The 22821-nt window shown below is 40.2% G+C and overlaps 1 long non-coding RNA gene across 1 annotated transcript; it reads left to right on the top strand.

Moving 5' to 3' along the window:
* The first annotated feature begins 5391 nt into the window (after positions 1-5391).
* On the top strand, positions 5392-22190 carry LOC133378325 (uncharacterized). The gene is made up of 3 exons (XR_009760952.1): positions 5392-5450; positions 21458-21533; positions 22001-22190. It is a non-coding gene; the product is annotated as an uncharacterized LOC133378325 (long non-coding RNA).
* The last annotated feature ends 631 nt before the right edge of the window (positions 22191-22821 follow it).

Below are 22821 nucleotides of genomic sequence, written 5' to 3'. Positions count from 1 at the left end.
GTCCTGCGGCATTGGGAGAAAGTTGACAGAGCAAGGGACTTCTTCCCGCCTGTTCTTTAAGAAGGGGCCAAACGGGCGCGCAATCTTTCACTCCTCCTTAACTGCCCCTCAGGTACTGCCCGCCTTCCCCCCCTTCTCTCCTGTCTTTTCAGCTGTCTGCGTGTGCGCGGTGAGGGGGAAAGCATCACCCCCTCCTCTTCTGAAGTTTCCGATTCCAGGATGGGGGATAGGGGAGGGGCTGATGGTAAACTGCCTCCCCGCTTTTCGGCTGTGAGCAGCCCTCCCTCTTCCCCCTCTTGCTCTGAGCCTGAAAGAGGGGGAGGCGTGAGAATGTCCAGGGAGGGCTCAGGCTCCCCGTTGCTAAGCGACCTTATCACTGGCAGTTCCTCTGTTTCGTCTTCGCTCCAAAGGGGGGAAGTTCCTCCCCCTTCCCTCTGCCATCCATCCGAATACTCTTCTCCCAACTCTCCGGGATCCAGCTCCCCGGGATTGGGACCCCAGCTCTGCCTTCTGACAGGTCTTCTCTCTAACCAGTGTGAAGTACTTCACATATCCTGGCCAAGAACAGAATAACATCTACCCTGGGCTATGTTTTTCCCTTACTGGAGCTCAGATGAATAAGCACCTAACTTTTATTTTACAGTATCTCCCTTCCCTGCCACAATGATCTAAACCAGCCCAACCTTTTCCCATAGTTATTCATGGGCTGCTCTTAACTGATGAAGTGCAATTATGTGCAACTGTCGTCATAATTGCTTCCCTCTTTTTATATGGCAGTGGTAACAATGGCAGGCTACAGGCCAAGTCTGGCTAATTGTTTATTGCTGTCTGGTCTACTGACCAGGAACCTCTGATGGAATCTTGCTACATAACACAATACAACAATATAGCATAACCTTTGAGTATATGTGTAAGCTGCTTTTACTGCTGTTTTTATCCCTGTGTTAATGTTATTATATATCATTTTCAACAATGTTGTCAGCCACCCTGGAAAAACAATGAGTTGAAGGGTAATCAGGAAAAGGAAAAAGGGAGAACTGGAGGAGCCACGTGGATGGCTACCCATAAAGACACCCACACCATACATTCAAAGGACATTCAACACACATTTAAGGCATGTGGCTTCCCCCTAAAAATCCTGGAAACTGTAGTTTACCCCTCATAGAGCTACAATTCCCAGCACTCTTAACAATTCCCAGGATTTTTGGGGGGAAGCCATGTACTTCAAATGCACATTGAATGTGCTTTAAAAATATGGTGTGGATGTAATCAAAGACAGAAGATGGGCCCAGCTATGAGTTAAGTGGGAGTTGAACATTTTCCTGGAGAAGAGTTGGCCTACAACACCAGGTAATGCCTTAATATAGTTTTGGAACAAATAAGCTTATTGACCCCTGTAAAGTTTTAGGGGTGGTGTTTGCTGATCTCTCATTTCCTCTCTTAGCATGCCACATTGCCTCATCTTTATTCCTTGCCCCACCTTCCTTGACTGATATGCACTAAGCTTCTTCCACTTCCCTGCTATATATTCTGTCTTGGAACTTTTTATATAATTCTGTCAGCACCGCATTCATACAATGTGATCCTATACTTATCTACTTAGAATTATCCTCCACTGAATTCAATGGAACTTAGTCCTACAGGGACTGGTTCACATAGAGAGTTAATGTGAGAAGGGTGCCACCTGCACCCTAGTTTAATTTGCACAGCTTACATGACATTGCAGGCAAAGGGAAGGTGTATAGCTGCTTTTCCCTTTAAATCCAAATCAAAGGAACCAGCTGAAAATGCAATAAGTAAAGGAAAAACCATCTCTGCTTCACTGCAGTCCTCCCATGTAGGCTCTTTACTCTGAAGTTTTTTGCTGTGCGGTGGATTGTCACTTCAGATATTCCCCTTTCTCCACTCACTAAACTGTTCATGAATTCTATTTCACTTCCCATCGCTCAAGAAGCAACTTCTGACTGGCTGCTCCCAAACTGCTGCAGCCCTCATTTCTTTCACACCTCACCCAGTAAACTGCCTTTTTTCACTCCTGTTCTTTCGAACTCTTTCCACCTAAACTCCCTCGGGCTTTGCAAAAGCAAAACTGAACTACCCCACGACTTTCCCGCATAGTGGGGGCAGGGGCAGCGGCAGCTACTTTTCATTGCAGCATCGTCTCTCACACACACGCACACACACACAAAAACCTGTCTCCGACTACCTAATTTAAAAAAAGAAAAAGAAAGGGTTTTGCTAGGAATGGAGGGGGTCTAGTCAATGTCATGTCAATTTCAGGCTGAGGAGCTCTCCCGGCTTCAGACTTTAAGCCCCAACAGTCATGGGGATTGCACCCCTCTCTCCATTCTAGTTCCATACGCCCAATTACCGATGTGACAGAAGGCATGTGTGCGCACACACACACACACTCTTCCACTAAAAATTGAAATGTACTTAATAAAAAAGGGGTTTTGCTATAAATATGTCAGGAGGAAATGAAACTGACAGAATAAAGTATTTTATGTAAATTGCACCCCACGTTATCTGGGCTTCAGCAAAGCCCCTCCCCTTCTCCATTAGCAATACTCCGGAGGAAGCAAACATGTAAATTTGGGGGCAGGGCCACAAGGAAATAGCTATAGTATATGTGACTGGACAACAGTGGATTGCAAGGTAGTGGAAAACAGCGGATTGGAAGATGTGTGAACACTGAAATCTATCGCAATGGGAAAAGCTTAGTCTTTAATACGAAGTTTGGCTCCCGTGTGAAACGCCCTAGGATTGCAGCAAAAATGATTCTGGGTTGCCTTCTAATTTTGAGATGGCACTCAAGCTGTACCTTAAAGCCACCTATCCAAGACCTCTAAAATGTTTTGCAGATGCAGCCCACATATTTCCAAGATGTTTCTTCAAAAGATGAAGGCTGAGGTTCCTTTTGGCATATCTCATATGCCAAAACTTTGCAATAAACGTAGGTGATTTGACACTTGTAATGATGTTACTGTACTGAGAATAGAGCTGTGGGGACAGGCACTTAAAGAGAGAATAAATGAGAAAGTAGCATATGTTTTAATGCACCGCTGCTATCACCATTTGATTAATATATAATCAGGTATTTCACCTTACATTAAGGAAGTGGTTTCAAATTATTTAATATGGACTACATTAATGGAACATAAATGAAGAGGGGAAAGAATTAAGGACAAATGAATGAGAGAGAATAAAAGCAGGAGGGAGCTCTTCCACTCACCATGTTCCATATTATACAGCCACGAGTATAGCCAGCTTGGATTTTTCACATTCCGCAATGTTAAATTGAAAATACCTTCCCATGCCATTCTGATGCTTCCCATGAGCTCATTTTAAAACAAAACCTTACAAAACTTATAGTCCTGAACTCAGAAATGCTTGCTTAACAACCCTCTCAATTTTCATGGCAATACACAAAACAATCAGAGAGAATAGAGAGTTCAAAGTCTAAAAAGACTGGGGGGGGGGAAACCAGAGCCCTTTTGGACTTTTTTCTGTCAGAATTCTCACAATCTGTTGAAATTCATTAAAAATCAGCCATGTTCACAGAGTACCTGTAATCCTGTTAATGACCTTGCCCCATACTCTGACCTTCATCTTCTGCAGTTTAAAAGTTTAAAAAATGCCTGGCTGATTTTTAATTAATTGAAGAAATTTTGGCTGGAACCCAGTTATAACATCGGGCATGCTCAGTAAGAACCAACTGTCAGTGTTCTAAAAGCCAGACTCACAGCTGCTGGGCTTCCCTAATCAGGGGGCCACACCCACACCAGACTTTTATTTCACTTGAGGCAGTCATGGCTTCCCTCAGAGAATCATGGGAAATGTAGTTTGTGAAGGGTGCTGAGAGGAGACTTCTGTTCCACTGACAGAGCTTCAGTGGCCAGACTAGTTTAACAGTCAGCCACTCTGATTGAAGGTCTGTGAGGAGAACAGGGCATCTCCTAGCAACTCTCAGCACCCTTCACTAACTACTCTTCCTGGATTCTACCAAATTCTTCCAAGCTACACAGCAAGTGGATTGGACTGTGAAAGACCAACCCAAATTGTGTTTGCATTTTGACAAATTTGTAGGGCAGTCCAGTTATCTCAGAGAGGAGGTCATGTTTCCTGCTCCCCTGGTGCCTTCACTATAGCTGCCCAATTTCCCTGCTTTTTAAAGTGTGATAGAAATATCTGTGGGCTCTAGGTGCGTTCTTCAACCGCAAGGTTTTTTGCCTATTAGTGAATAGGTCTTTATGTTAAGTACACCACAGATAATTAAGGATATAATGGAATGACCAACAAAATACATCCGACGGTAACTGATGCTTCTATTTCTCTTTCCTGCCTCCCGTTCTCCCTATCTGGATTACTTAATTTGTTTTGCAGAGATGATTGGAGACAAAGGTCTCTTGTTCAGGCACAGAACAGGTGCGGTATGAGTCCAGGCGGTAGTTAGTATTTGCCCTGCACTGTGCTCTGCTAAGACGTATCCAAATCTCACAGACCTCTATTTCTGCTCTATTTTTCTTTAAGGCAGGTTCCTCATTTCTGATATTGTTTGGGGGGTTCAGTGATACACCAGGCCTATATTGGTCATTGGTCAAGGTTGAGCTGTCCAGCTTAACATGACTGTCATCTATTTTTAACATGGCCAAACTCCATTTTAAGAAATATCAAAAAGCAGTCAGTCCTAGTGGAATGTGTATCTGGGTATTTGTCACTAGTGCAACTAGAGGAAACTGGCTAGACTCTCCCAGACTGGTGTCAGATAGAACACTAGTCTTCAGCCTTTTCAGACTCAGGACCCACCACTAACCAAAACTGTGACACAGGACTCAAAGAAAGGACTCTGTCTTCTTCAGGACATATCTACAATGCAAACATATTGGTTTAAAAGTCATTCTCCTTGGAGACGAGAGCTGTAATCGTCTGGGGAGCCACCCAAAGAATTCTTACTATGTTAACCAACCTACAATTCCCAGGATCTGAGAGACTGATGTATGGAAAGTCATGCAGTATAGTACTGAGCCAATATAACTGGATGATGCAGACATTCCCTGACTTTTTTCTCCTTGTCTTTCCAGTCTACTCCACCTTCTTGTTACTTAATTTTTAAAAAAGCAAACTTTGAGGTGCTACTGTGCAGTCAGGCTGCAGAACTCTCATGTGGGTCAAAGCAGACTCATAGAAAGCCAATGAGATGAAAGAAATTCTATCCTTTCTAGAATTCCAGCTCAAATGTTGAACAACTAGTAACTCAGTAGAAATATGTTGGCCCCACTTGTACATTCATATCATTTTAACAAATCTTGCTTCCTGTAATCATGTAAGATACTGATTAATCCACACCCTAAAGTGTAGAGAACACGCCTATTGCCCAATTCTGAAGAGTTTTCCCTGTTGAAGTATGGGGCTGTTGTACCAGTTACATTCACATAATCAGATTCAGATAGGTAAGTTTCCTTTTTTCAGAATCTCCTGCTATTGAAACTGTTTGTTATTGTTTCTAGATAATGTTCTTGGGGTTCATGGAATTTGCCATACTCTTATACCCTGGAACTTGGCTTTAAGAAACAGGCTCTTAGCAAAGCATGTGTTCTACTACTACGGGATAGGAAACTTGTAGAAATGTGTTTTTATGTTTTGAGTTCCAAGTTATCTGACTTCCTAGTAATGTGAACCCCTATTTATTTAAATGGTCTACTGTACTACATGAAACTGATAAATATTTTGGTTGTATGTGGGGGGGAAAGGCATTTTACTGTGTATGTCATTTAAAAAATAATAATATAAAGAACAATCTAAGGGGACAAGGTTTGTTAAAAACAGCAAAACAAGGAAAAGTTTGCCTGGCCAAATGGGTTTTCTGTACTTCCAGCCTATACTTTTCAAGAGCATTTATGGCCATTTAAATATCTTTGTAATCACAGCTCATAAGACCAAAATGCAATTTACTAGAGCTGTCAATTGATTCATGGCTTTTTTAGACAATTAATTATCTGCCTTCAGCTATTTAAACAATTGCTTGATTATTTCATTTGAATAAATGGGTATATTATAGATGTGTTTTATGAGACTGAAGAAAGTTTTAAATAACTTGTAGGCTAGTGAACAAAATGTACCATTCATTTTCAGACAGAATGCTATTTTTAATATTTTGCTTTTCAGACTCTTACAATAACATGCCTATAGTATAATTAAGCGCATACATATTATTGGGCTGTGGTAGCCAAAGCCAATGATGAGTATAAGCCATATCATTAGGACAAATAATGGTGCCCTTTAAATAGTCCATAAAAGCACTAGATTCAGAGTACCTAGGTTTCCATAGGCAATTTGCTAAGCTTATTGATTCTCTTCTATTTAAATTAAAGTTTGATGTGCCAGAACAGGCTATTCAGCACAAAGCACTAATAGAGTAAGATAACTGAGATACACAGACACATATATGTCTACAATGGAAATATTAACCTGCACACAGAACAACAAACTGGATATGAGCTGCATATACACTTCATACTTATGAATACTGTGGAATTTGCTTCAAGATGTGATAATGGCCATCAATTTAGATGGCTTTATAAGGAGGTTATTTGTTTGTTTATATGATTTCTTACCTGCCCTTCATTATAAGGTCCCAGGCCAGGTTACAATAATAGAATATACAGTTATAAAAACAGATTAAACCATTACAATTATAAAAACAAGTAACACCATTCAAAATGGAACAGAATAGTATACATTCCACAGAAGAGATTGATCCCCAAAAACTAAAAACCTCAACAGTCAAAGGCCAGATTAAAGAGGTATGTCTTCAGTATATGGCAAAAGCTATACAAGAAGATGTTAGGTGCTTCTCTGTGGGAAGGGAGTTCCACAATTTAGGGTCTGCCACAGAAAAAGTCCTCTCCTGGCTGCTACTCCCTGCACTCCTAAGGATGGCAGAACTACGAAGAGAGTCCCCTCTGCAAATCTTAACACTATAGGTTGGTAGAGATGGAGACAATCTCTCAGATATTTAGAGCCTGTTTAGCCTGATAATATGAGCACCTGGAATTGGGCCTGGAAACAAATTGTATTGGCAACCAATACTGAACAGGGGTTGTATGAGTTTGAAGTGGAATGCCAGCCAGTAATCTGGCTCCTGTATTTTTCATCAGTTGAAATTTCCGAATTGTCTTCAAGGGCAGTCCCACACAGAGTGCATTGCAATAATCCAGTCTGGAGGTTACGAAAGAATGGCCAAGTCATCTCTGTCCAAGAGGGCCATAGCTAGTGAATCAGCCCTAGCTGGAAATAGACGCTCCTGGCCATTGATACAGAATAAAGCTATCAATAGCTACTAGTAATGATAGTATCATGTCACAGTATAGGACGGTGGACTGGTTCAAAGGGCCACAGTTTCCCTGCAGTGTTTGGGTAGAAACACACTCACTGTTCTGCAAGCTCTAGTGTGTCTCCACCTCTCTCTTCTGAAAACAGGGGCCCATGATGCAAGTCCCACCCCTTTTTTACTGTAAAACCTGGCAGGATCTGCTTGAGTGTTTTTTTTTTAATTCAGCTTCAAAGAGATTTCACAGCTGATCGGCACATGTTACCACATTCTTCCAAGCTACACCAGAAGTGGATGGGACTGTGAAAGACCAACACAAATTGTGTTTGCATTTTGACCAATTTGTAGGGCAGTCCAATATCTCAGAAAGGTGGTCAGGTCTCCTGCTGCCCTGGTACATTCACTATAGCTGCCCAATTTTCCTGCTTTTTAAAGTTTGATAGAAATATCTGTTGCCAATTCTTAAACCACAATGTTTTTTGCCTATTAGTGAAAAAGCTTTTGGTTTGATCTTTCTTATGTTCCCCTTAGTTGTTGTGTTTTAAGTTTGCAAGTAGACCACTAGCCCAACAGGGATAAGTGTCTGGAATAGTCCTGTTCCTGAAATAACAAAATGTCTTGTGGTACCTTAAATACTAACACATTTATTGTAACATAAATTCCAGCATCTGATGAAGTAGGTTCTAGTCTATGAAAGCTTATGCTACAATAAATGTGCTAAGCCAAGGTACCATAAGACTGTTTGTTGTTTTTGCTGTGACAGTAAAATAGTAAAATGATTACAGTAACTACATTCTAACAGTGTTTCCAATGATGTAACAATGAAAAATACCTTCTTCTCACCGCCCCCCAGCAATCTATAGTGGTACAGCCCAGAATTCAAACATTTCAGCTTAGTCTCGGTGAAACTAAACATGTCACCATACACAGAATTAATGAATTCTGGAAGGCAGGCACAAATCATAGTTTGCCGGTTCAGATGCAATGATGAGTTATGGTTTATCTTGACTCCTAAACCAGGAAATAAGTATGTAAACTAGAGCATGCAAGAGATGATAGGAGTGTGTGAACAGAAGATTTGCTAATGTAAAATCAAACCATGATTTCATGTTATGTATGAACCAAATCCTCCTCTAGGATGCACACCTTAACATGGTGAGGGGGTTTGAGAGTGTTGAAGAAGCTGACAGCAATGCTGTCAGGTGTCTAGACCAAGAAGCTAGACTCCTAGCAGGGTCACCCAAGGCGGAATGGTAAAAGCTGAGACACCAGACTAAGATGCATCCAGATTCAAAGGAAGGCAATGGTAAACCACCTTTGAATACCTCTTACCATGAAAACCCTATGAACAGAGTATCCAAAATGCAACACGAGATAGTGCTGGAAGATGAGACCCTCAGGTCAGAAGGCACTCAACTAGCTACTGGGGAAGAAATACCAAAAAATATGAGTAGCACTGTGACTAATGATGCTACTGGGTCGAAGCTGAATCGAAGCCCAGAGGCTAATGTGCACGGATGCAAAAGGAGAGTCCAGAGTTGTACGACGTACACAATAGGAACATGGAATGTGAGAAGCATGAACCAGGGAAAGTTAGAAATTGTCAAGCAAGAAATGGAGCATATCAACATTACAATACTGGGTGTGAGTGAATTAAAATGGACAGGAATGGGACATTTTCAATCAGGCAACTACAAAATATTTTATGCAGGAAATGAGAAATCAAGAAGAAATGGGGTTGCTTTAATAGCGAGAAGTGATGTAGCAAAAGCAATTAGGAGCTACAACGCAAGGTCTGAGTGAGTGATATCAGTGAGATTTAATGGGAAACCTATTAACATAACCATCACCCAAGTCTGTGCTCCAACAGCAAACACAGAAGAAGAGGAATTGGAAAGATTTTATGCAGCAGTACAGGAAGAAATTGATCACACACCAAAACAAGATGTTCTGATAATCATGGGGAACTGGAATGCAAAAGTAGAGAACAGAGAAGAACTAGAAATTGTGGGTAAATAGGGCTTAGGAGATAAAAATGAAGCAGGAGAAAGACTTACTGAATTCTATGAAGCTAATAACTTGTTTCTTGCCAACACATTTTTTGAGCAACCAAAAAGACGACTGTACACGTGGACATCACCAAATGGTCAAAATGGGAATCAAATTGATTATATAATTGGTAGCAGAAGATGGAGAAGTTTCATACATTCTGCGAAAACAAGACCAGGAGCAGAATGTGGTACAGATCATGAACTGGTCATACTGAAAATCAGAATAAAGCTAAAGAAGAAGAACAAAGCTGCTCTTAAAATACTTGGAAGAAACAAATCACCAGGAACAGAAGGCATACCAAGAGAGTTGCTACAAGTTACTGAGACTGAATCTGTCCAAATTTTGACAAAAATTTGTCATCAAATATGGAAAAGAAAACAATGGCCCACAGACTGGAAGCATTCAACACACATCCCAATTCCAAAGAAAGGGGATCCCAGGGAATGCAGTAATTATCCAACTATTGCCTTAATATCCCACGCAAGCAAAGTAATGCCCAAGATTCTACAACAAAGGCTCTTACCATATATGGAGCGAGAAATGCCAGATGTCCAAGCTGGATTTAGAAAGGGAAGAGGTACCAGAGATCATATTGCAAACAAACATACGTTGGATAATGAAACAGACCAAGGAAGTTCGGAAGAAAATCACCCTGTGCTTTGTGGATTACAGCAAAGCCTTTAATTATGTAGATCATGAAAAACTATGGAATGCTTTAAAAGAAATGGGGGTGCCACAGTATCTGATTGTCGTGAGGCGCAACCTGTACTCTGGACAAGAGGCTACTGTAAGGACGGAATATGGAGAAACCAGCTCCAGACGCTCTTGGATGAGACCGATTATCTGGATCCATTTCAGTCGGGTTTCAGGCCTGGTTTTGGCACGGAAACAGCCTTGGTCGCCCTGTATGATGACCTTTGTCGGGAGAGAGACAGGGGGAGTGTGACTCTGTTGATTCTCCTTGATCTCTCAGCGGCTTTCGATACCATCGACCATGGTATCCTTCTGGGGAGACTAGCTGAGTTGGGAGTGGGAGTTACTGCATTGCGGTGGTTCCACTCCACTTGGCAGGTCACCTCCAGAATGTGGTGCTTGGGGAACATTACTCGGCACCCTGGACTCTCCAGTATGGGGTTCCACAGGGGTCAGTTCTGTCCCCCATGCTGTTCAACATCTACATGAAACCGTTGGGTGCGGTCATCTGGAGCTTTGGAGTGCGTTGCCATCAGTATGCTGATGACACGCAGCTCTATTTCTCCTTTTCATCTTCTTCAGGTGAGGCTGTCAATGTGCTGAACCGGTGCCTGGCTGCGACAATGGACTGGATGAGGGCTAATAAACTGAGGCTCAATCCAGACAAGACTGACATGCTGCTAGTGGGTGGTTCTTCTGACCAGATGGTGGATGTCCAACCTGTTCTGGATGGGGTTGCACTCCCCCTGAAGGAGCAGGTTCATAGCTTGGGGGTTCTCCTAGAACCATCTCTGTCACTTGAGGCTCAGGTAGCCTCGGTGGCATGGAGTGCCTTCTACCAGCTTCAGTTGGTGGCCCAACTATGTCCCTATCTGGACAGGGATAACCTGGCTTCAGTTGTCCATGCTCTGGTAACCTCCAAATTAGATTACTGCAATGCACTCTACGTGGGGCTGCCTTTGAAGATGGTTCGGAAACTGTAGCTTGTGCAAAATGCAGCAGCCAGATTGGTAACAGGGACCAGACAGTCCGAACATATAAAACTGATTCTGGCCCACTTGCATTGGCTGCCTGTATGTTTCTGAGCTCAATTCAAGGTGCTGGTTTTGACCTATAAAGCCTTACACGGCTTGGGACCACAATACCTGATGGAACGCCTCTCCCGATACGAACCCACCTGTACACTACATTCAAGATCAAAGGCCCTCCTCCATGTGCCTACTCCAAGGGAAGCTTGGAGGGTGGCAACAAGGGCGAGGGTCTTCTCAGTGGTGGCCCCCAAATTATGGAATGATCTCCTTGACGAGGTGCGCCTGGCACCAACACTGTTATATTTTCAGCACCAGGTCAAGACTTTCCTCTTCTCCCAGGCATTTTAGCATGTGTATTAAATTGTTTTTATATTGTTTTAAATTTTAAAATTGTGTTTTAAATTGTTTTTAAAATATGTGTTTTAAATTGTATATTTATTTTAATATTTTTGATTGCTGTAAACCACCGAGAGAGCTTCGGCTATGGGGCGGTATACAAGTGCAATAAATAAATAAATAAAATAAAATAAACCAATAGCTTTCCAATCAGAAAGGGTGTGAGACAGGGGTGTATTTTATCACCCCATTTGTTTAATCTATATGCAGAACATATACGGAAAGCGGGATTGGATCAAGATGAAGGAGGTGTGAAAATTGGAGGAAGAAATATCAATAATTTAAGATATGCAGACGATACCATACTCTTAGCAGAAACCAGTAATGATTTAAAACAAATGCTGAGGAAAGTTAAAGAGGAAAGCACAAAAGCAGGACTATAGCTGAACATCAAGAAGACTAAAGTAATGACAACAAAATAATAATAATAATAATAATTTTAATTTATAAGTCGCCTATCTGGCCAATGGCCACTCTAGGCGACGTACAACTCAATTAAAATACATCATAATAAATACAGTACAACAATAAAACAGTAAAACAGTGACAGTTCAGAGTAGCAGGCAATTAGTAAAAAAGATTAACCCTCCCCGGAAGTCCCGAAGGCCTGTCTGAAAAGCCAGGTCTTCAAGGCCTGGCGGAATACATTCAGGGAAGGGGCATGCCGGAGATCATACGGGAGGGAGTTCCAGAGAGTGGGGGCCGCCACAGAGAAGGCCCTCTCTCTAGTCCCTACCAGCCTAGCTGTTTTAGTTGGTGGGACTGAGAGAAGGCCCTGTGTGGCTGATCTTGTCGGGCGGCATAATTGGTGGCGTTGGAGGCGCTCCATCAGATAAACTGGGCCGAGACCGTGTAGGGCTTTAAAGGTTAATACCAACACCTTGAATTGGGCCCGGAAAACAACTGGGAGCCAGTGCAGATCGAACAGCACTGGGGTGATGTGCTCCCGGCGGCGACAGTAGTCGAGCCGCCGCATTTTGTATAAGTTGTAGTTTCCGGACCGTTTTCAAGGGTAGCCCCACGTAGAGCGCATTACAGTAGTCCAAACGAGAGGTGACCAGGGCATGTACCACCAATGGGAGCTGATGAACAGGGAGGTAGGGTTGCAGTCTACGTATGAGGTGTAATTGATACCAAGCTGCCCGGCTCACTGCTGAAATCTGAGCCTCCATGGATTTATGTAACTTTAAAGCTGACAATGACGATATTGAACATCAAGGATTATCAATACCTTGGTACAGTCCTTAACCAAAATGGAGACAACAGTCAAGAAATTAGAAGATTAGAACTTGGGACTGCAGCTATGAGAGAACTAGAAAAGGTCCTCAAATGCAAAGATGTATCACTGAACACTAAAGTCAGGATCATTCAGACCATGCTATTCCTGATCTCTATGTATGGATGTGAAAGTTGGACTGTGAAATAGTGGATAAGAGAAAAATGAACTCATTTGAAATGTGGTGTTGGAGGAGAGCTTTGTGAATACCATGGACTGCGAAAAAGACAAATATTTGGGTGTTAGAACAAATTAAACCAGAACTATCACTAGAAGCTAAAATGATGAAACTAAGGTTATCATACTTTGGACACATAATGAGAAGACATGATTCACTAGAAAAGACAATAATGCTGAGAAAAACAGAAGGGAGAAGAAAAAGAGGAAGACCAAACAAGAGATGGATTGATTCCATAAAGGAAGCCACAGACCTGAACGTACAAGATCGGAATAGGTGGTTTATAACAGATGCTATTGGAGGTCCCTGATTTATAGGGTCTCCATAACTTGAAATCAACTTGAAGGCATATAACAACATGAACCAAAGATCTATGTCCCCATATCCATGCTGTAATATGTAATTCTAGATGAATAACACCCTAACTTCCCCAGTCTTGTAAGCCATCCTAAGATGCTGCATAGTATATACAGTGTAATCAGAGATTTGCTAAATCTTACTGGAGCATTTGAGACAGCCTAGGCACCCATGAAGTCTCCTTCTCATACTATAGTATCTGCATGTTATGGAAGTGGAAGCAAAAACTATATAAAAATGGGACAGAATATTTTTAAGGAAAATAACAAAAAAACAAAGAGGAAACAGGAGAGACACAAAAATAATGAGCATCATGTGAAAAGTCAGGATCCATTATTAATTTTGTAAAGTTTTTGAATGAGAAAAAATTGACCCTGAGAATGAATAGAGATTTAATTTCAAAGCTGGCTTCATTTGCTGTTGAATAGAAAATAGTTCAGAAGTAATGGGAAATCCAGATACTAAAAACCCTGGATTTGGAGCTAGCTACAGGTTCATCAAGTACAATGGAAAATAAATTAGTCTGGAGAATAAAAAATATGATGACATGGAAATGTGGTAGGGAATATTAAGTAGTCTTATAGTAAACTTAAATATACTTGTAAGTTTATGAGACCTCTTGAGTAATTTGAAACAAAACAGCAAATCTCAACATTTTTAATGACTTTTATTGTTTTTCACGTAATACAACAGTCAACAAAACACATAATTGAATAACAACAATTGCTTAGCCAATGGGTTCTGCAATTACTCAACTTCTCTTCATCTGCTTAGCACATCTTTCCATAAAGCTCAGCATTTCTAAGGTCTGAGATTATGAAATGAATCTCAGTGTTTATCTATGGACCATTTTTGCTGCTCAGTTTGAGATACTGAAGTCATTATGCAATCGGTAGAAATGAATGGCTCCCCAGAGCTGTGAAAAAAAGGCAATACCAAAGCCAGTCGAGAGGATCAGATACTTTAGGAACCAGTCTATGTCACAGCAGGAACATTCCTAGACAGGGTCTACAAAATTGGCTAGGGCACAGCATCAGGCCTTTGGTCCTGCCTGCCTCTCCTGTTTAGTGCTCCTTCTCAACAGACTAACTGTAGAAGCAAAGCCACTCCATGGCACAGGAAGATACAGAACTGCATACAGAGTCCAGGGCTAGTGTGGTGGACTGCTTAGAATGTTAGATTGTGGACATTTGCATTCAAATTTCTTCTTACCCTTGGACTTTGGGCCAATCACTCTCTCAATATAGCCTACCTCAGAGGGTTGTTGTGAAAAAAAATATCATAAAATATAATAGTGCTTACTAGAGTCTCCATTTTTCATACACTAAACTAGACTTTTGGGATATGCACAAAAATGTTGGTCAGTTTCCTTTTACACCTTTTTAACCTGCTACAAATTTAATTGTAAAATAAGTGCTGCCACCACCACCTTCACTAAGTTATTTTTGCTTCACAATTACTATGATTCTCAATATTAAACATAGAAGAATATTATTTTTCTAAACAATGCTCATAATCTTATTACAGAAAATTCACTGGGCTCTGGTGTAAATACAGGGCAATCCTATGATCCTGCTACACCAGGCGGCCTGTATATAAGGACTAATGCCAGTGTAAAATAATCATGATCCTATGTTCAACCTATGCACAAGCAACCATACAACAATAGCTGTAAAAACAAAAGGTAACATTGATGGGCATGTTCACAATATTTCTGGCAACTCATCTGCTACTAACTAGTCACAACACTGTGCACCAATGAAGTCTGCATATTTGTGCTCTCACAGAAAGAAACCAATGTGTTGTCCTCATTGCTGTCTACAAGGTGTGGATAGATAAATGGCCACAGGGCTTTCTAGGGCATAAACCTCAACAACATATAAACTGCTAAGAAGAAGTAAAGGAGGAAAGCCCAGTGAGAATGAGGCATATAAAGAGAATTCATCAGTTCCTCAAGAAAAGGATCCAGATCTCACCCAAACATTCTAAGAAATTCTACCCAATTTCATTGGTACCTGTGATGGAAAATATATGTATTGCATAGGACATGCACAAGAAAGGGGGTGAGAGGCAGGAAGAAAACCACAACAAATTATTTTGTAAACTGTGTCCAGGCAGAGTGGGTGTGTGTGTGATGCAATGTTAGCTGTGTTTTGTTCCTTTATTGGGTGCAGTAATGTTTTAAAATAAATTTTTAAAGATGTGTTTTAAAGATCTGGATTGTTTAAAGATTGAAAGATGTAACCTCTGTGGTCTTTCCCATCATAAAGACCGTCACCAACTGCCTATGCTTACCTCTCTGACAATGTGACTTTCTTTCCTCCAATTATAAATCTAGGAGACGTCTGTACGTTTTTTACAACCACCTTCTGTTTCAGCTTTCTACAAACAGCACTAGAAAAATGGAAAAACATTAAGTAAATTTGAGATTAAAGCGGTAGATTATAGTTTGTGGTCATAACGATGCAGAAACCCTATCTCAAAGGCTCCAGGCCAGTAGTAGGTGTTTTTTTCTTAGATTTACTAATAGAATTTTAGATTATTAACAGAATAAACTTAATTTTCCATAACACAGTAATAACTGGAAATGCAGTCTGTAAATAGAAGGGAAAAATTATACAGATTTGTGTTCATTTTAAAGGACAGAAGAGAAAAACATATTTTATAAAAAATATTTCCCTTTATCATATTATTTTCATATAATTTTCCTTTCACCTTTATAATAATGTATATAAAGAACATGAATAATATTATCCTGGATCTTGTTTCAAAACATAATAAATAAAGACCACTGTTCTACAAATCTGTTTACTTGCCCACTTTTTTCTCTTCTAAGGTGTGTTAATTTTATCATTAGTATTGTCTCCCAGACTTTATTAAACCAAGCAAAGATTGACATCTACAAGCAATCACATACCCTCACAGGTAATAATTTAAAGGTTGCCAGGAGTAGTATCTTTCAACCCTCAAATGCCTGGGTAAATGGCAAGAGTGTAGCGAGACATTTTTCATTGGGTGGGCAGAAACAAAAATGGGTGGAGCAGAAGGATTAGGGCATTGGTACCTATAAAAGGTTTATGGGGGGAAGTTTTCATAGGTAATGACAAAAATGAACCCCAATTTATGCATTGTAATTAGGAACTATGACTTGTAAAGTTTACAAAAAAGCAAATTAATTTAAAATACAATACCTTCCACATGCAAAATATTTGTGTAACAAAATAACAACAACAAGGAAGTAAATATATATTGGGCAAGTCATCCTACCATAATGTTCTGAACTGTTAATAAATTCAATTGTGCTGTGATTTCTCTGCAAACTTGCAGAGCAACGGTTCATTTGAAATTCCTTCAAATACGTTACTTTCAAAAGCCAAGATTACTGCTTTTCTCTGCTGAAGCATTAAACGCCTGTATGGTGTCAGCACATGTGTCAAAGTTGACACTGAATTTTCACACACAGCTGTAGATGCACCAAAGGTGAGTCCAGCAGCAGTGGCGTCACTAGGGTTGGTGTCACCCAGTGCGGTAACTCATGGTGTCACCCCCATGGACCTCCTCCCGTATCAGACCATACAGAATCCTTAGTAATGTTTTTTGTACTAATGTTACTCGTAAATCGTAATTCCCGTATATCACTGAATGTAATGGCAATAGTAGTGACATAAACAACTAGCAAAATTAAAACTACACCTTTAAATAACAATATCATATGCACAGCCCAAATTCTTGCTCTTATCACTAATGGGAGTTAATTATCTTGAATATGCCCATAGTAAATTTTCAGATACTTTCAGACCCTCAGCAATTTTCAAGTGGTCTATGTAGAAGAAAAGTTTGGGAACCCCTGGTATAAGACATCTGCTTATGTCCCTATGCTGCTCTCACCCCTCATTTAGGTGCCTGGGATGCATGCGTGTGGACATACCTCCTTACAGTTATGGAAAGTGATTCTTAATAATAAGTCTCCAGACACAAAGTTACATAGGTATTTATCAGTTGTTTAGTAGAAAATTCAGAAGTGCAGAGTCCCTTCATGATAGTTGCAGCCACATACACCCTTTTTTACTCCTGGATTAAGAATGAGATCTTTGTGAATGCATTCTGTCACAACAACAAACATCTCTAGGAGCCAATCAGCATGTAAGTGGAGAGTGTTAGCAACTGAGAAGAGTCTTCTCAGTGGCTGACTCACCTCCTTTCACTCTGATTGGCTCCAATCTGCAGAAAAGGCAAGGAAGCATATTAGAAGACTCTTCTCAGTGACTAACACACTCCCTTTTCATGCTGACTGTAGGATGCTTGGAGACATAGGGACCCTGCTCCCCAAAAAGCAGAGGGACTAAGATCCCCTGGGTGACTACCCTCCTGGTGCTTATGGACATGACCGTAATATATTTTGTGACGTGCAAGTTCGATATTATTTATTAAGTGTGTTTAGGATTACACTGATGGCATTCCCAAATATGTACTTTCACACAGACTTTGGTTTTCCATAACACAATGTTTGTCCAAGCCTCCACACTTGGGGGGGCACTACTTGCACACCCCTTCCATAAGCACATCAAAGTTGGATACACACCTGAACCAAGACCCAGACAAAAGGGCACTCAAAACAAAAAGGTAATTACAGTGGCTGAGTAGATCTTGTACAGTGGTTATACTGACTGGGCAGCCACTGTCCTTCATATTTTACAAAATACTTTTTCCTATACAAAGATTAAATTTCTGTTTATGAAAAAGTAATAGATGAAGTGGTCTCAATAGTGAGAAAAGTAAACAAGTGAATGGTGATCCAAATGTTTTTCATTCTCACGTTATGAAGCTAGCTGCCAGATGATGTATCACCTTCCCTACGCATGCAGCGTAGACTGAAAAAACAGCACCCAAGCCACCATTTAAAACGTGCATGTGTTCTTTCCAACATGAATCTACAGGTCTCAAAAAGTAATGTGTGACAAAGTCCTCAAACACCTTATAACATGCCTCAAACATGGTCTCTTGTTCTACCAGCATGCCTTCACACCATCACTTTGCCAAAACATAAGGATAGGTAAATTGCTTTTAGGGAGGTTCACAATTATGATTTCCTATTTATTTAATCTAAAAATATTTAAAATACATAAAAACAGCCAGGGAAAGATATAAATATAAAATCAATACAAATAAAAAAGGAGGGGAGGTGAAGAAACCTTAAATGTGCTACTCACCATCTCTCAGCCTATCCTCCCCTCAGGATGAAAACAATGGAGAACCATGACCACCCCCAGGAAGAAGGGCACACTTAAAATGTAGAAGAAAAAATCATCTACAACCATAGTGTGAAATCAAATACTTAGTGGGACACAGTATGAAGAAATATTTATATAAACATGACTCTCAAATATGTTTATGAATTACACAATCTGTAAATATATTTATAGTGCAATCCGATGTTTGTTTACTCAGAAGCAAGTCCCAATGTATTCAATGGGGCTTACTCAAACTGGGAAGTGTGCAGAGAACCTCAGTGATAAGGAACTTGTTCTTTCAACTTGTTCTTTTAAGTTGAGACCTTATCCCAGTCTGAGTCTGTGTTGGAATTGCTTTTTAATATGTTTTTAAGCCTTTTCTTTTTTAAAAAAATATGTTTTTTTTAAGCTTTTAAAAATATTTTCAAAGATGTTTTAATATATTTTAAAGTCTGTTTTTATGATGTTTTAAAGTGCTTTTAGTGCTTTTGTTTGCCGCCCTGGGCTCCTACTGGGAGAAAGGGCGGGATATAAATCATATAATAAATAAATAAACTTCATTCACCCAACCCAAAATTCAGAATCATGCCTCTTTAGGCTGTTTTCCAACTGTTTATTCTTGCTTTATGGTTATTGGATTTTAAATGGCTTTATTTCTTGTTGTGAGCTGCCTTGGTTTCCAACCCTACCTCACAGGGTTGTTGGAAAGACTACACACACACACTGCAGATGTATAAATACATACAGCCCATATAATAGTTTATTGTCAAACCAGTTGGTCATTGCAGAAAAATCAGTATTAGTTTTTTAAAAAATCAGTATTAGTTTCCTACAGAATAAAAACTGTAATACCTAAGTAAGCCCTGCCTACTTGCTTTAAAATAGGACTGGGGGGGGGACAGAAAGAGAACACAAACACAATTTTTTACATTCACTCCCAAGTCCCACTGATTTTCAGCACATTCATAACCATGTCTACTCAAAAGTAAATCCTATTGAATTCAATGGGATTTACTCTGGAGATATGGGATTAGCATGCTTTTACCCCCACAAAAGCAAGTATTGGGAAGGTTTTCAAAACACTGCCCAGGATCTGTCTCCTACACACAAGAGGGGGAAAAACTGAAATGTATATACTTACCCAATTTATGACATTTTCAGATAAACGTAGGGGGGGGGAACCACCATTTTCTGGCCTTGCAATGAGGTTTACTAGACACTGCCACAGGTCAAACAAACACTTCACTGATTGGCTGCAATCCTGAACGGGCGGGGTTAAAGCTACGAAGTGCTATACAGTAGTTTAAAAAAAGATTTAATGGGTGGGCTGTGGGGTACCATCTTGTCCCCCATGCTGTCTAACATCCATGTGAAGCCCTTGGGAGCAGTCATCAGGAGCTTTGGGGTGAGGTGTCAGCAGTATGCTGATGATACCCAGCTCTATTTCTCTGTAACATCTGAATCGGGAGAGGCCGTGCAAGCCCTGGACCGCTGCCTGGACTCGGTGGTGGGCTGGATGAGGGCCAATAAACTGAGTCTGAATCCTAGCAAGACGGAGGTGCTGTGGGTTGGTGGTTCCCGAGTTCGGATAATTGGTCAGTTGCCTACTTTGGATGGGGTTGTACTCCCTCTGAAAGAGCAGGTCCATAGCCTGGAGGTGCTCCTGGATCCATCTTTGTCGCTAGAGGCCCAGGTTACCTCCGTGGCTAGGAGTGCCTTTTACTAGGTTTGGCTGGTGAGACAGCTGCTGCCGTTTGTGGACCGGGATAGCCTGACCACTGTTGTCCACGCACTGGTAACCTATAAACTGGATTACTGTAATGCGCTCTATGTGGGGCTGCCCTTGAGGTTGGTCTGGAAGCTGCAGCTGGTGCAAAATGCGGCGGCGAGACTGCTCACTGGAGCAGGGTATCGCCAACATGTCACCCCGCTGCTGAAAGAATTGCACTGGCTGCCCATTTGCTACCAGGCCAAGTTCAAGGTTCTAGTTGTGGCGTACAAAGCCCTATACAGCTCGGGACCAGGATACTTAAAAGACTGTCTTATCCCTTATATACCCAGTCTATCACTCGCTCTACAGGAGAGGGCCTCCTGCAGATACCATCTTATCAGGAGGTTCGTTCCGCACAATATAGGAAATGGAACTTTAGTGTGGCGGCACCTACCCTGTGGAATTCCCTCCCTTTGAATATTAGGCAGGCGCCATCTCTGCTATCTTTTAGGCGCCTTTTGAAGACTTTCCTCTTTCAACAAGCCTGTTAGGATGAGCCCTATCCCAGTCTGTGTCTGTGTTAGATTGCTTAATATGTTTTTTTTAATATGTTTTTTATTTGAAATATATAAAGAAAGATTGAATATTAAATATTCACATAATACAGAAACCATATACACAAAGAATAGTACATTACATATAAAAGTACAACTCAATCTATCACTATCCACATACAATACAAATTACTTAACAATGGTTATTAGGCAGTTTTAGATAATAATTAATTAACAAGAGGACAAATCCCAGATCTCCAGAGAAACTATTGTAGCCATAAGCTGTTAAAGGCAATTGGAACCTGTATTGGTGCTGATGTTTTGTTTGTATGTGTAATAAAACACGACCATTCTGTAGCAAAACTATCTTTTTTCTTTTGTCCTCTTGCCACTCTCAAACATTGAGTAAGTTTCTCTGAGAGCGCTATTTCCCATACTATGCTATACCACTTCCCAATGTTTAATCCTTTTGCCTCTTTCCAGCATTTAGCTATCAACATGCATGCTGCTATTAAGAGATACTCAATTTGCTTTTTATGTGATATGGTTTGGTTTTGGCCATCGAATTTATTAAGTAATGCCAATTCCGGTGTTTTTATTACTTTCATTCCCACTATAATGGATATTTCTTCAAAAACCTCCATCCAGAATCTTTGAATACGTTCACAGTCCCACCTCATGTGAACATAGGATCCGCGGACCCCACATCCTCTCCAGCACAATGGTGAGTAAGACTTGTCTATCCTTGCAATTCTGGATGGCGTTAAGTACCATTTTTGTAAGATTTTGAGTGATATTTCTGTGTATTTAGCTGATATGGCTTTAAAAGAAAATTTAGCTATCAATTTTGATAGCCCAGTCAGATTCCCAGCAAGTTCGTAGCCCTTGTTGTGATCCTAAATCCTGTTCAAGTAGCAATCTATATAGGGTAGTTATTTGCCCTTTATCTTTTTCTGGTATGCTAACTACCATTCTTTCAAAATCTGTCAAGTTTCTGGTGCCTTGCTGTATGATGTGTTGCTTCCTAATAAATGTAGATAGTTGATACCACTCTAACCATGTAATATTTGAACTCTTCAATGATGTCCTCCAGACAGTCCTAGATATGGGTAATAAATCAGTATAATAATGCATTAATCTGTAGAGTTGATTATCTTTTAATGCCTTTTTATTTATCATTCTCTCTTTTAGGTGAAAGTCCGGGTGTCCACAAATTGGTATCAGTGGGGATATCCCTGGCATCAATGATTCCTTTCTATATTTCCAGACCTTTAATATGGGATTAATGCTTGTATGTTGTTGTTGTATTCCCTTTTTAATTTCTTTTTTAATAAAGGTTAATACTGCCAGATCTATATCTTGAAATAAAGACTTTTCTATACATACCCAATATTTTTCTTGAGAATCATTGATTATGGACATAAGTGTCTGAGCTGATAAGCTTCATAATATAGTTTCAACAGGGGTATTCCCCATCCTCCTTCTTCTACCCTCCTATATCTCAAGTTTTTTGATGTCCTAGGTCTTTTACTTTTAAAGATAAATGTGTCAATTGTTGATTGCCATATTTTAAAAATTTTTGGTGCAATATCAGTGGGTAATACATAGAACAAGTACGTAAATTTTGGCACCACCATCATCTTTATAACTGATATTCGGCTCATTAGCGACAAGTTCATTTTATTCCATCTTTTAATATCTGCTGTTACTTGTTTCCAGATTCCATGTCATCAACATACAAATTTATTAAATGAGTTTGATTTTTAACTGGCGCTCCCTTGATGTTATCATTGTTTCTTAATTTGTCTGCTAAAAATTCAGTTATCAGATCAAATAATAATGGGGATGAAGGGCATCCTTGTTTGGTACCAGATTGAATTTTAAAGGGGGATGTTTCCGTATTATTAAATCTAATTGTAGCTGATGTTTCGGTGTAAATTGTTTGTAAAACATGTGAAAATTTTGGGCCAAATTTGTATGCTTAATATGTTTTTAATGATGTTTTTAACCCT

The sequence above is a fragment of the Rhineura floridana genome, chromosome 2 (assembly GCF_030035675.1).
Source record: "Rhineura floridana isolate rRhiFlo1 chromosome 2, rRhiFlo1.hap2, whole genome shotgun sequence".
Classification (NCBI taxonomy): Eukaryota; Metazoa; Chordata; class Lepidosauria; order Squamata; family Rhineuridae; genus Rhineura; species Rhineura floridana.
This window is presented reverse-complemented; position numbering and strand designations above follow the sequence as displayed.